The following is a 16,488-nucleotide window of genomic DNA, read 5'->3' as shown; positions in this document are numbered from 1 at the left end:
CATTTCTTATAACTACCACAAGACCAAATTTGGCTTAAAAAGTCTTATCTCAACTTAGGGATGATTTCCAACTTGCTTTCACCAACGATCCGCTTCGGCAGATTTGGAGAGAACTTCCCCAGGAGCGTCATGGTGACTTCGAATTGTCGATCCGACATAAATCCGGCCCAAAATTGATGAGAGAGAGAAAGAGAGAGAGGAGAGAGTTTGCTTAAGGGTGAAGTTAAAAATTTGGATTTTTTATATTTATAGAACTGGATTCGTCGACGAGCCACGTCATTCGTCGAAGAATCCTTCAATAATTTCATTGATGAAATTCAGTCCTCGTCGACGAAATTCAGTCAGCTCAAAACTCTCTCGGTATTTCTTCGTCAACGAAATTCAGTCTTCATTGACGAATTTTCTTCTACCCTCGTTAACGAATCTTGACTTCGTCGATGAGTCCTCTGATCATCTCCTTTCCTTTTTATTATTTAAATTCCATTTTTATTCGGGTTGTCACATTCTCCCCTCCTTATAAAATTTCGTCCTCGAAATTTACTATTCACACAGTTTATCATCCCTTAAGCAAAATGGTCTACTTACTTTATTACTTACCCTTATTTATGGAGGAGGAAAAATGTGGTTACAACTCAAGTTCTGGGAGATTACATATACTAAAAGAAAATTTCCCCCAAAACTAAAAGATCACATACTAACTAAAGTATTACATGTGCCTGCAAAAGAAATATTATATATTACTCACATTTCTTAATTACATCTGATCTTCCTAGAACAATTGCAGGTATTTTTGTCTGATCTGCTCCTCGAGTTCCCAAGAAGCCTCTTCTATCTCATAATTCCTCCATAGAACTTTTACTAGAGGAATCTTCTTACTACGTAATTCTTGTTCTCTCCTGTCCAGAATCTGCACGTGTACCTCCTCATAGACTAGCGAGTCACTGAGCTCTAACTCACCATAGCTGATAATATGAGAAGGATCTGAGACATATTTCCTCAACATAGATACATGGAATACGCCATGTATCCTGGATAGTGTAGGTGACAAAGCTAGCCTGTAGGCCACCAGCCCAACTTTCTCTTAAATCTCAAACGAACCGATGAATTTAGGGCTAAGTTTACCCTTTCTACCAAATCTCATGACTCTTTTTAACGGAGCTATCTTCAAAAACACGTGACCACCTACATCAAATTTCAAATTCCTACGGCGATTGTCGGCATAACTCTTCTGTCAGCTCTAAGTTGCACTGATTCTTTCCTTGATAAGCCAAACCTTATCGTACACCTGTTGTACCAGCTCTGGACCGACAACTCACCGCTCACCTATCTCATCCCAATACAAAGGAGATCGACATCTCCTACCGTACAAGGCCTCAAACGGTGTCATGCCAATACTGGACTGATAACTGTTATTATAGGCGAATTCTACCAGTGGTATGAACTGAGTCCAGCTACCCCCAAAATCTAAAACAAATACACGGAGTTCTAGTATCTGTATCGTCCTCTTAGTCTACCCGTCTGACTGAGGATGGAATGTCGTGCTAAATGATAACTGAGACCCCAGAGCCTTCTACAAGCTCCTCCAAAATCGTGATGTGAATCGCGGGTCTGGATTCGACACAATAGATACAAGCACCCTATGAGAATGAACTATCTCCTGAACGTAAATCTTTGCCAATCGGTTGAGGAAAAAGCCGATCTTGATAGAAAGAAAATGGGTAGACTTAGTCAACCGATCTACTATCACCCAAATTGCATTCTAGCCATGCGATGTCGATGGCAGCCCTGAAACGAAATCCATGGATACATGATCCCACTTCCACTCTAGGATAAACAACGGCTGCAATTGGCCTGCCAACCTGTAGTGCTTAGCTTTTACCTGCCGGCCTCTGGTGCTTAGCTTTTACCTGCTGGCACGTCAAGCACTAGGCTACATACTCAGCAATCTCCCTCTTCATTCCACTCCACCAGTAAAACTCTCGCAGATCCTTGTATATTTTCGTACTGCCAGGATGAACCGTATACAAAGATTGGTGAGCCTCATCTAAAATAGTCCTCTTAATGTCAGCATTAGTAGGAACACACAGTCTGGAACGGAACCGCAAAGCTCCATCATCTGAAATACAGAATTCCTCTCCCTGACCACTTTGCACTCTATTCACTACCTCAACTAACTCTAGGTCTTCTTTCTGGGCGGCTTTAATTCTTTCTTACAGCGTAGGATGTACCACTAGGCTAGAGATACATACTGGAGTATTACTCTCTATCAATTCAATGTCGAGTCTCTCTAGATCCATCATGATTGGACGTTGGATCTCCATAGCTGTCAACGCTGATACCCCAGATTTCCTGCTCAGTGCATTAGCTACCACGTTTGCTTTCCCTGAGTGGTAACTAACAGTACAGTCAAAATCCTTAATCAACTCTAACCACCTTCTCTGTCTCATATTCAATTCATTATAGGTGAAAAAATACTTTAAACTCTTGTGGTCGGAGAAAATCTCGCACTGCTCGTTGTACAGGTAATGCCTCCAAATTTTCAATGCGTGTGCCACTGCAGCTAATTTAACGTCGTGGGTAGGGTAGTTCTTTTCGTACTCTTTCAACTGTCTAGACGAGTACGCCACTACCCTGCCATGCTGCATCAATATGCAGTCAAGTCCTTTTAAGGACGCATCACTGTAAATAGTATACCCCTCACCCCCAGATGGGATGATCAATACCGACGTTGTGACTAACCTCTGCTTCAGTTCCTGAAAACTTTGCTCACAACTGTCATCCCATTCAAATCTAGCATTCTTTCTTGTCAGTCGTGCCAAAGGCCCTGATAAAGCTGAGAATCCCTCGACAAAACGACCGCAATAACCAGCTAACCCCAAGAAACTCCTAATCTCTTGGATGTTCCTCGGTCTAGCCCAATTCACTACCGCCTCAATCTTACTAGGATCTACAAAAATTCCATCTCCTGAGATAACATGCCCCAAAAACACCACTTTCTCGAGCCAGAAGTCATATTTACTAAATTTTGCATACAGCTTCTTCTCCCTAAGCATCTGCAAGACTTGCCTCAAATGTATCTCTCGAATAAACCAGTACATCATTAAGAAAAACAACCACAAACTTATCTAAATATGGATGAAAAATCCTATTCATCAAATCCATAAATATCGCAGGAGCATTCGTCAAACCAAATGGCATAACAAAAAACTCATAATGTCTATACCTGGTCCTAAAAGCCGTCTTCAATACATCTTCCACTCTCACCTTTACCTGATGGTAGTCTGACCCAAGATTAATCTTCGAATACACCCGTGTACCCTGGACCTGGTCAAACAAATCATCGATACGGGGTAGAGGATACTTGTTCTTGATGGTAACTTTATTAATCTCTCTGTAATCTATGCACATCCTCATAGACCCGTCCTTCTTCTTCACAAATAGTACTGGAGCTCCCCACGGCGATACACTGGGTCGTATGAAACCTTTATTAAGAAAATCCTGCAACTGATCTTTCAGCTCTGCCAACTCTGCTGCATCATTCGGTATGGTGCTTTAAAGATTGGCGTTATACTTGGAAGTAGATCAATAGGGAAATCTACCTCACGATCAGGTGGTAAACCTGGTAATTCATCTGGGAACACGTCCATAAATTCTTTCACCACAGGCGTATTGATAAGCTTCAATTCATTTTCTGACATTTCCTTCGTAAAAGCTAGGAATCCCAGACAGCCATTCTGGAGCAATCTCGTTACCTGAACAGCTGAGATCATCTGTGGTGAAGATTGCACTCGTGACCCTATAAATCTAAATTCTGGTTTCCCTGGAGGTCTGAATATCACTTCTCTAGCACAACAATCTATAATAGTAGAATTAGCCGCTAGCCAATCTATACCGAAGATGATATCAAACCCGTGCATATCTAGCACCACCAAATCAGCAGATAAAATTCTCTCCTGAACGTCAACTGGACAACCACGGAGCATCCTACTACATCTCACTGCTGACCCAGTCGGTGTTGCCACTAACAGTTCAACATCTAATGATTGCATTTTCGCCCCACATAATTTAACACACTCCAAGGACACAAACGAGTGTGTGGCTCCAGAATCAAAAGTGCAACAACTTTAAATGAAAACATATTAATAGTACCTATCACCACGTCGCCGGCCGCCTCAGCATCACTCAGTGTCAAAGCGAAAACCCTGGCTGGGGCCATATTCCTCTGCTGGCCTCCTCGTGGCGCTTGGTGACATCCTCGTGCAGGTCTAGGAGCAGGAGCAGCACCAAACTGCATCGGACACTCCCTCATCATATGTCCTGGCTCCTCGCATATCTAGCAGACACCTCGCCCGGCATGATGCTCCCCTAGGTGTCTCTTCCCGCAAGATGGGCAAGCTGGAGATGGTTGCACACCCTGAAAACCGCGATTCTCGATCTTCTGTCTTTGGTCTCTATAATAGCCACCTCTCTTCCACGTAGCACGACCGACTCCCTACTGGGAACCGGAAGGTGCGAATCTCTTCTTCTGTCTCTGTTCCTCAGCTTCCAACCGCTAACTAATCTCTGCTATAGTGGCTCTATCCACTAGTTCGACAAAATCTTGCAACTTCAGAATCGATACCTGCTTGTATATTTCTCTCCTTAAGCCTCTCTTAAACTGTCGTACCTTCTTCACCTCATCTGGAATAATGTATGGGGCGAAGTGAGATAGCTCGATGAACCTCGCCGCGTACTGCTGTACTGACAGCTGTCCTTACTTCAGATTCAGGAACTCCTCAATCTTAGCCTCCCTAGACGAGGCTAGAAAATACCTGTCGAAGAATATTTCTTTAAACCGCTCCCACGTCATCTCCACAGGTATAGTCCTCTACTACTCTAAAAGTTTCACTGCTGACCACCATCTTTTGGCCTCTTTCGTCAGTCTATAAGTGGCAAACAACACCTTCTGCTCCTTTGAACACTGCAGCACTGAAAATATTTTCTCTATCTCCTGCACCCAGTTTTTAGCAACTGCAGTCTCTGTCCCTCCTGAGAAAGCCGGAGGAATCATCTTAATAAACTTCTCAATCGAACTACTGTGGCCTGCCGATGGACCACCCTATTCCTTCGAACACCTGGCAATTTCTGCCATAACCTGCTGTGCCACGCTGCGTAAAACAGCATTTGAATCACTACCTACAGCGCCTGAGGGTCCAGCACCCTCACTCCCACTGGCATGGGCATTATTGCCACCAGGGTTCATCCTGAAAAACATGTAACTTAACTCAAAACCTCCTTTCCTATACATTTCACTCAACTCATATAATATATTTTCCTAATTAACTCATCACTCCTGATCTTAATTCAAGGTTCAATCCAGCAACCTAGATACCCAACCCGACGATAGTTTACAATGACTTTCCTGAAATCATCACCTCAGGAAAATCACATAAACCACCACGGAAGTCCTGCATCTAACCTACAAAACCAGACCTCAAATCTCCTTATCCTATACTCTGGTATTATTACTACTGCGCTCTAGAGTCTACAGAACCTAGAATCCTAGGCGCTGATTCCAAATGTAACGACCTCAAATTCTTAAAATAGAATATAACATAATAAATGGAAAATTCGGCCCTAGCCCGTGGGTAACAAGGACACCTGTCAATCACAGCAGAAACTTAAGCAGCAGCAAGTATAAAATCTCAATCATCCATCCATAAAACATAATACCAGAAGCACAATACCAGAGTTATCTACATTCCCAAAATACTGTATCTACTTACATTCTTCCAAAATATTTCAAAATACATCTAGGATCCCATAATCAAAACAACTCTGATCCTAGTACATTGCTTACCCTCCTAACGGGGTAGCTTAGTAAACTCAACGGCGGTCACGACCCGCTGGTTACTCAGGGTCTCCTGAAAAATATATTAAGTTCGAGTGTGAGACACTTCTCAGTAAGGAAAAATAAACTAAATACAGTCGTATGGCAACATGAACATTTAATGCAATTATTCATATACAGTACATTTCATTTATCGGTAAACATTCATCATAACATACTAAATTCTTATATATTTTCATATTTATTAATAAATCATAACGTACATAAAGCATCTATTATAACTGATAATACTGAAAACATACCCAGGATGAATAGCTAGCTGATGTCATGTATTACCCCCCATGACGGGTTGTGCAGCCCGAAGGTGGGACCCGACAATGGCTAGCTGACCACTGCCGAGTCAAAAATGTCTGTAAGTATGATGATCCCGCCACACCTTGGTCTAAGCTGCCAGGTGGACGTCCACACTCTACTAAAAGCCACATCGACTATCCATCTCCCACCCCCTCGTGGGATGGTTAGCACTAATCTGATCATAAACATCTGATCTATAAGCTATGATACCGTGCTCCTGAACTGAACTAAACTAACATTCGGGTTTTGATAACATATAGTGCATGATAATATAGCGGCCTCGTGCCGAACGTTTCATAATTACGGCCTCGCGCCGAACATTTCATAATTATGGCCTCATGCCGAACATTTCATACTCACAGCCTCGTGCCAAACATATCATAATTACGGTCTCATGCCAAACATATCATAATTACGACCTCGTGCTGAACATATCATATATATCATTCTAAAAATAAATCATTTATCATGTAATTCAACATTGTAATGTACTGTACTCTTTCATAATTTCTCAAAACATATTTCATTCATATCATCATCGTATCATAATATTCTTTCATGGAAAATAACATTCATGCCACACATTTTCTGTATAAAACCATATATTATATTCTAAAAATCTTAATTTCCGGCATCTCATACATATATATACATTTCATCACATTAGCAGTATTTTCTCAAACGTACATTTATTCCATAATATTCAAATACCGTAAATACTTTCAGGAAATTAAGTCACTCATAAATAATAATAGTTTGTGTGAAAAGTAACTGCTTTAGTTTATTCCCTTACCTAGCTACTGAGAAAGCCCCCTAAAATATCCTAGCCTAACACCTGTAGGATTTCTGATCAAAACCCTGAAAATGAAAACTCACAATACTAAATTTCAAAATTTTTACATGTACATCATTTCTTATAACTACCACAAGACCAAATTTGGCTTAAAAAACCTTACCTCAACTTAGGGATGATTTCCAACTTACTTTCATCAACGATCCGGTTCAGTAGATTTGGAGAGAACTTCCCCAGGAGCATCGTGGTGACTTCGAATTGTCGATCCGGCATAAATCCGGCCCAAAATCAATGAGAGAGAGAGAGAGAGAGAGAGAGAGAGAGAGAGAGAGAGAGAAAGGAGAAAGTTTGCTTAAGGGTGAAATTAAAAATTCAAATTTTTTATATTTATAGAACTGGATTTGTCGACGAGCCACGTCATTCGTCGACGAATCTTTCAATAATTTCATCAATGAAATTCAGTCCTCATCGACGAAATACAGTCGGCTCAAAACTCTCTTAGTATTACTTCGTTGATGAAATTCAGTCTTCGTCGATGAATTCTCTTCTACCCTCATCGACGAATCCTGACTTCATCGATGAGTCCTCTGATAATCTCCTTTCCTTTTTATTATTTAAATTCCATTTTTATTCGGGTTGTCACATGGTATGCGTGTGATTATTCGTTTGTATCACAATATAACGTTGGTAGGCCTGAGGAGTTCGTTATATTGCCTTGATGTAATCACGTTGGTAGGCCTGAGCAGTTCGTATATCATCATTATATATTGGGGTAGAGCATTGGCAAGCCTGAGGAGGTTGTTCTACTAATATACTACGAGTAGGTCATGGGGATTTGTACTGATGGTTAGTGGTGCTTGTGAGGGCCACGATGTGTTTTGTGATGATGTCTGTCTTGTGTGGACCATGTGATGATGTTTGTCCTATGTGGACTATGTGATGATGTTTGTCTCGTGTGGACCGTGTATCGAATATGTGGAATGAGATCTGATAAGATGAATGATATATATTAATTTAATTATATATATATATATATGGCAAAGTAAAACTTTCTGCCAAGAGTTTGTTGAGAAAGGCGAGTGCCCTGGTATTTTCAGTTGATGCTAGAGCAGAGGGAAACTACTTGTATGGGCGAGTAACCTTTCCTATTATTGGAGACTTTGAAGGGGGTTCAAATCCGATTGTAGCTAAGGATTGGATTCAGAAGATGGAGGAACACCTGACTGTGCTACACTGTATTGAGGAACAAAAGGTACAATACGCCACTGTCACACCCCAAACCCACAGATGTGTCCCCGGTGTGAATATAGTAAGCTAACCTGTCTCTGTATCAATTAAAACATAGATGATACTAAACTGAATGAGGGTCCGACCTCGTGGGGTTCATATACACCCTATACACATTCACATACATATCCATACTAATCCAATACGCAGCATAAATATTCTTTCTATACGTACATCATACCATACCATAGTCTATACATAACTAGAATATAAGTTCCCAAAATACAATACATACTCTGGGTGTCTACAAAACCCAATAATGACAATTTGGTTACAAAACCCGTACTTACACAGGTACTAAACGCAGCCAATTGACACCCACGCTTCCGGACGCTAGGATGCTAGTTTCAGCTACTAGAAGGACCTGAAAAATATTTGTAAATTCGAGGTGAGACACCTCTCAGTAAGGAAGAAAGCAAGTTATATCAGTGTGATATCAGTGTGTGGCATACGAGTGTTATTTCGGCGTAAAACATAACACAATATAATATAGTACAATACAGTTCAATACATTTTCGGTATTTTTCACAATCCAGTTCTAGTACATACGATATCCAAACATACGGTCAGTGTCGTCACACTAAGCATCTAATTACCCTGCGATAATCGAAGCCTCACAACGATAACGATGCCAATACGAGCACCTAATAACCTGTGATAACCGAAACCTCACAGCGATACCGTTGCCACTACAATGTAGTTCACACCCATCGGTGACCAGTCGAAAATTACAAGCGATATTTTGCACCCTAGGATATAGAGTCGGACATTATCGCCCACGGTAATTAGCCGAGACATGACATCAATATACGGTAACTAGCCGCCCCTAACTGATTCAGCGTATGGTAATTAGCTGCCCCTAACTAATTTACAAAACTTGGAACAATTTTGGAACTCATGTCCTTATACTCATCAGCGTATGGTAATTAGCCGCCCCTAGCTGTTTTTACAAAATTTGGAACATTTTACATACAACAGTTCATTCCACACTTATTTGGTATACCGCAAATCCTATCATTTTCAGTTCAAGAATACAATTTAATACAAATATGGGTACGGTCATCTCAATACTACATTTTTAATACAACATATGGTTTCTCCAAGAAGATAGAGATGATTCCAGAAACCTCCAAATTTTCCCAAAAACTGTAACCTGAAAATACATTTGTACTCGATAGATTTTCCTAAATAAGTAATCAAAATATACATACGATCGTAAACTATAGGTTTACCGATCCCGATTTCAAAAATAATTGATATAAACAGCCCTTACCTTTTCCCAAATACCAAAATATGAACTCTATGACTCCAAAACTACGAACCGAGTTCCCAAAGCCTAAACATCTAAGAACTATACTTCACTATAGTTTTTATTACTACATATAAATCGAAACGAAATTGAAATCGAACCTTTACCTCGATTTTGGGTCAAAACTCAAAAATCCCCGAAACAAAGATCTGATTCACTATTCTCGAAGAGATTCCTCCCCTGATCCACACAGTAATATCGGATCATCGAATTAGGTGTCGAACAGGGAAGAATCGAAGAGAGAGAGAGAGAGAGAGAGAGAGAGAGAGAGAGAGAAAGAGAGTTTTAGCTTACTTAGCCATAAAGCAATAAAATAGGATATTTATAGTCCTTTTGATTCGTCCAACCTCATCGAAGAGATGGCGCCTTCGGCAACGAATCAGCTCCTTTGTCTATGAACCCTCCATACATTTCGTCAACGAATCGGCTCCTTCGGTGACGAACCCTATTCTGATATTTTACAACACATTCGGTATCTATTCATCGACAAGACTCTGAATTTTAGCGACGAATAGTACGAGGGCCTTCGTCGATGAAACCTACAAAATTTACCTTTTCACCCTTTTTCATTTATTCAATCTACATACATCAAGTCGGGTTCTTACAGCCACCTTCAAACTGGTTAGGGAGGCCAAAAGATGGTAGAGGTAAAAAAAACTGGTGGAGGAGCAGCGGCCAGGGTATACATCTATTACCTAGAGTCATTTCAAGGAGGTGTTCTTCGTCAAATACTTCCCGGTTACCACCCGAGAGGCGAAATCAAAAGAATTTCTACACTTGACTCAGGGGTCCTTTACGATGCAATAATATGCGGCTAAGTTTGTGGAGTTATCACGTTTTGCTCCACATATGGTCCCGGACGAGCCTCTGAAAGCTCGGATGTTTGAGAAAGGATTAAGAATAAGGATACGCGCTCAGGTTGTGGCATTGATGACTCAGAGTTTCTCTGAGCTGGTGGATAGAGTCATGGCAGTTGAGATCAATATACAGGAGTGTGAGGCAGAGGCAAAACAGAAGAAGAGATCCCTATCTTCGAATTCATATATTGATGTCTGATAGGATTTCTAGAAGGGAGATCGAGATGCTGGGTGTAATGACCCGACCCTTAATATGGACCCAGGTGTCACTCACTCATAGCAAATACCTGTACATGTTCAAGATACATAGACAACCCGCCCTAAATAGGGACATACGAGTGTAACTCATACAAAACAAGAATGTAAATGTTGCGGAAAAACTTAAACATTCATCGGGATTTCAAATAGACATATACCAAAGTTTACTGTTGTATCCTTAAATACATTTATACAGACTTAGAACACTAATACAACCCCAAAAGAGACATTCCTACTAAGTTCAATATACACATAAACTACTTACGTATGCTACAACCAAAAACAATTCTTAAAGTCCCTTAAGCAACTAGGATCGACGTCCTGATGGACCTGAAATCAAAGGTTGTATAATGGGGTGAGACACCTCTCAGTAAGGGAGAAAGTGTTATAACAGTGTGTGACCACATATGCATATTTGAATAAAACCCATATATATATACATAAAACATTTCTTTACAATACTGCAATATATAAGATTTATTCGCACATTCTAGTATTTAAATCATGCATATGAATATTAGAACAACGACCAGCTTGTCATAACATGTTTTTCCGATTTACCCCGTGACACGGGTTATGCACTGATATCTCCAACAATGCCCTGTTCGTGCAGGCATTTGTCAAGTATCTAATATATAGTCTAACTGCCCCCATCTGGTTTATTATTTCACCAGTGGTTTCATTACTCCTGCTAGCCGACTATCTATGTACCCACATTGATTTACATGTGTGGTTGCACTGTACCCTTCCAGCTGAGGAATTCCCTGCCATTGGGAGTATCTTTCAACTCCATTAATGAAGCTTTTTCAACTTCTCACATTGGAGTATCTTTCAACCCCTTTTACTGGAGTATCTTTAAACTCCTTTGGTAGCAAGCTGTGGTTCCATTTATCATATATAAAATTTATAGCAAAATATAGTAACATGTGCAATTCCAGTATTTTCACAAGTTCAAATAATCACATCGGGCTCAAACCGACGCCTATCCACTCGATTTACCCCTTTTTGTTTCACTGATATAGCTCGGTGTATAACCGGCCTCTATTTTCTACATTTTCAGTATAACAAATTTGGAACTTCAGTCCCTATATCTCATACACATAGTATAGAAAATTCATACATTTCCATTTCAACATATACCACGCGAGTTTAATCCAAAAAACTGCTAAATGATAAAAAGTTCAGTAAACTTCATTTAAATGGAAAAGTAAAGGATTTAAGCATCTCCTACTACAGTTTAAATGCAAATAAGTGATTTTTGTAAAGTTTGGAAACTATACGCCAAAATCCTCGTTTTTACCAAAAATCGTAAAATCGTATTACCGGCATTTCTACCTGGTAGAATTTAGCAAATAAGCAGTTAAATCATACATATAAGTATAAACTAGCTTTTTAGCGGTTTAGTTTTCCAAAAATGCTGTTGTAATCAAATTCCCCTTACCTTAAACTTGAAACGAAACTACGTACAAAACCGATTCAAATTGACAACCCGGGATCCTGGAAACCTAAAACCATAGAACATAACCCTACTATAATTTCGACTACCATCCAAATATCGAATCAAAACTGAAATCAGATCCTTACCTCGATTTTTGGGAAAACCCAAAAATCTCCGAAACGACGATCTGATCTGCTAAAAGTGTAGAGTTTCCTCTTCTGATCCACGCAGTACCCTCCGGTTTTGGAAACGGACGACGAACGACGAAGAATCTTAAAGAGAGGGAGAAAGAAAATCGCAGGTTAGAGAGAGAGAGAGAGAGAGCTTTTGGGAAGAAACTTAGCTCCTAAGCAACCAAAATAGATATTTATAGGGCCTTTGACCAAGTCCAACTCGTCAACGAGGAGGCGTCTTCATCGACGAATCTGCCACACAGCTTGTCGACGAAGCCATTCCTTCGTTGCCGAGCCCAAGTTTCGGATATTTCTCTGACCCGCTCGGTATTTGCTTGTCAATGAGGCTTTGAAGGACTTCATCAACGAACGTGACTCCTTCGTCGACGAACCCAGCTCATTTTGGGTTTAGGTTTCTACAATCTCCCCTCCTTATAAGAATTTCGTCCTCGAAATTTACTAACAATTGCTAACATAATCTTTTCTTATAGTCCCGCTTTACAAAAGAGTCGATCGTTACTTACAAAGTGACTTTGGCCCAAATTCATTACATACCCTCACATATGGTGGAAGAATATCGTGGTTACACAAAAGATACTTCAGAAGATTACATACATAAACAAAACTCTCCCAAAGATCATACCATTTAATCTATACCATCTACACTACTATACATACTTATATATCATCAAATAACTGTGGGTACTTCTGGCGTATTTCAGATTCTAATTCCTATGACGCTTCTTCCACTGCATGGTTATGCCATAATACCTTTACGAGAGGTATTTCCTGAGTAAATAACTACTACACCTTCCGATCCAATATCTGCACTCGTACTTCCTCATACGATAAGGCATCGCTGATCTCTAGAGGTTCGTAACTTAGTACGTGTGATGGATCTAGTATGTACTTCCTTAGTACAGACACGTGAAATACATCATGAACTCTGGATAGTGCTGGAGGTAAAGCCACTCAATAAGCAACTGAACCTATCCTTTCAAGGATCTCAAAAGGCCCAATATACCGAAGACTTGGCTTCCCCTTCTTCCACAACCTCATCACCCCTTTCATCGGAGCGATTCTAAGGAATACCATATCTCTTACCTCGAATTCAAAATCTCGTCGATGAGTATCAGCATAACTCTTCTGTCGACCTTGAGCTGCTTTGATCCTTTCCCTGATTAATTCGACCTTCGCAGAGGTCTGCTGAACTATTTTTGGACCCAGTATCTTCTGCTCACCTACCTGATCCCAGTACAACGGAGATCGACACCGACGACCATACAAAGCCTCACAAGGTGCCATCTCTATGCTCGCCTGGTAACTGTTGTTATATACAAATTCAACAAGCGGTAGATATCGTATCCAACTATCACCAAAATCCAGTACACAAGCTCACAACATATCCTCTATTGTCTGAATAGTCCTCTCCGACTGTCCATCCGTCTGCGGGTGAAAAGACGTACTGAACGTCAGTCGCGATCCCAAGGCATCCTGTAAACCCTTCAAGAAACGAGATGTAAAACGCAGATCCCAATATGAAACAATAGAAATAGGGACACCGTGGAGTCGTACCACCTTCTGCACATAAAGTCCTGCTAGCCTATTTAGTGAGTAGCTGACTCTGATTGGAATGAAATGTGCAGTCTTCGTCAGCTGATCCACTATAACCCATATGGCATTCTGCCCACGCACCGCCGTAGGTAAACCCGTCACAAAATCCATCGAGACATGTTCCCACTTCCAATCAGGAACGTCGAGTGGCTGAAGTGGTCCTGTTACTTTCTAATGTTCTGATTGATCCGTTGACATGTCAGGCATTACTCTACAAAACGGGCAATCTCTCTTTTCATGTTAGACCACCAGAAAGATTCCCTTAAATCCTGGTACATTTTCGTACTACCATGATGTACAGTGTAAAGTGAACGATGTGCCTCCTCTAGAATGACCCGTTTAATCACAACATCATTCGATACACAAACCCTGCCGCGAAATCTTAATATCCCATCACCGGAGACACTGAAATCCGGCTTCACCCCTTCTGAATTCCTTTCGTAACTTCAACCAACTCGGGATCCTCCTTCTGCATCACACGGATCCTCTCCTACAAAGTTGGCTGTACCACCAAGCTAGTAAGGATAGCCTGATGTTTTCCTTCTACTACCTCCAAACTCAACCTTTTAAGGTCCATACAGATCTGATGCTGAACCTCCACTGCTGAGACTGATGCATCAATAGACTTCCGACTCAGAGCATTAACTACCACATTAGCTTTTCCTGGGTGATAACTAATAGTACAGTCGTAGTCTTTAATCAACTCAAGCCATCTACGCTATCTCATGTTGAGCTCTTTCTGGGTGAAAAAGTATTTAAGACTTTTATGGTCGGTAAAAATCTCACACCTTTCACTGTACAAGTAGTGCCTCCAAATTTTCAGCGCAAACACTACCGCTGCTAACTCCATATCATGCGTCAGGTAGTTCTTCTCGTATTCTTTGAGTTGACGAGAAGCGTAAGCAACTACCTTGCCTTGCTGCATTAGAACACAACCTAGACCCCTTTTGAAGCATCACAATAAATAACGAAGCCACCATCACTGGATGGAAGAGTTAGAACTGGAGTAGTGACCAGTCGCCGTTTCAGCTCCTAGAAACTCAGCTCGCACTCATCCGTCCAATCATACCTCACGTTCTTCCGCATGAGTTTCGTCAAAGGACTTGCTAAACTAGAGAATCCTTCCACAAACCGATGGTAGTAACTTGCAAGACCCAAAAAACTTCTAACCTCCTAAACACTCTTCGGTCTCTCCCAATCCACTACTACTTCAATCTTACTCGGGTCCACTGATATACCTTCTTTAGACACTACGTGCCCTAGAAATGTAATTCGTACTCGCACTTCTTCAATTTAGCACACAACCTCTTATCCCAAAGCATTTGCAATACTAGCCTTAAATGAACTTCATGCTCTGCAGCACTCCTAGAGTACACTAGGATATCATCGATAAATACCACAACGAACCGGTCTAGATATTCGTGGAAGACCTTATTCATCAAATCCATAAATGCTGCAAGTGCATTAGTCAAACTAAAAGGCATAACCATAAATTCATAATGGCCATACCGAGTTTGAAATGTAGTTTTCAAAACGTCCTCCACTTTCACCTTCAGCTGGTGGTACCCAAACCGTAGGTCAAACTTGGAGAAGACCTGTGTACCTTGGAGTTGGTAAAAAAAATCATCGATCCTGGGTAGCGGATATTTATTCTTTATTGTCACCTTATTCAGTTCTTGGTAGTCGATGCACATCCTCATCAACCCATCCTTCTTCTTCACAAATAAGACCGGTGCTCCCCAAGGAGAAACACTGGGTCAAATGTACCCCTTGTCTAGCAGCTCCTGAAGCTGTTCTTTCAACTCTCTTATTTTAGCTAGAGCCATACGATACAGAGCTTTCGATATCAGCGTCGTGCCTGGAGCTAACTCAATAGCAAATTCCACTTCACGGTCCGGAGGTAACCTTGGCAAGTCCTCTGGAAACACATCAGGGAACTTGCATACTATAGCAATCATCTCCTATTCCAGTTTTTCTGCTAGCATGTCTTTCACAAACGCCAGATACCCTTGGCACCCTTCAAGGAGTAGCATTCTAACTTGCATAGTAGAAAGGATCCGTGGTGTAGAATCCACACACGATCCAAGGAACTGAAATTCTTGCTTTCCTGGCGGTCTAAACAACACCTCCCTCATGTGGCAATCGATACTGGCATAACTGGAAAACAACCAGTCCGTCCCTAGGATGATATCAAAGTCATACATGTCATACACCACAAGATCAACTAGTAGCACCCTTCCTCGAATTTTAACCGGGAAGTCACGAACTACCTTGCTACACCCGACCACAGATCTAGACGATGTAGCCACCATTAGTTCATAATCTAACAATTGTACCTCTAATCCATACAATTTTACAAAACCTCGAGAAATAAAAGAATGTGTTGCCCCGGAGTCAAATGATACAATAACTTCATGAGAAAACATGTAAATGATACTTGTGACTACGTCACCAGCGTTCTCAGCATCACTAGGAGTCAGAGAATACACCCTAGCCTGGGTCGTACTCCCTGTTGACCGCCACGTTGTGTCGTAGCATTCCCTCTGTATGGCTATTACGGGGCTCTACTATTTCC

The sequence above is a fragment of the Malania oleifera genome, chromosome 9 (assembly GCF_029873635.1).
Source record: "Malania oleifera isolate guangnan ecotype guangnan chromosome 9, ASM2987363v1, whole genome shotgun sequence".
Taxonomy (NCBI): domain Eukaryota; kingdom Viridiplantae; phylum Streptophyta; class Magnoliopsida; order Santalales; family Ximeniaceae; genus Malania; species Malania oleifera.
The sequence above is the reverse complement of the archived record's forward strand: the minus strand, read 5'-3'. Positions refer to the sequence as shown.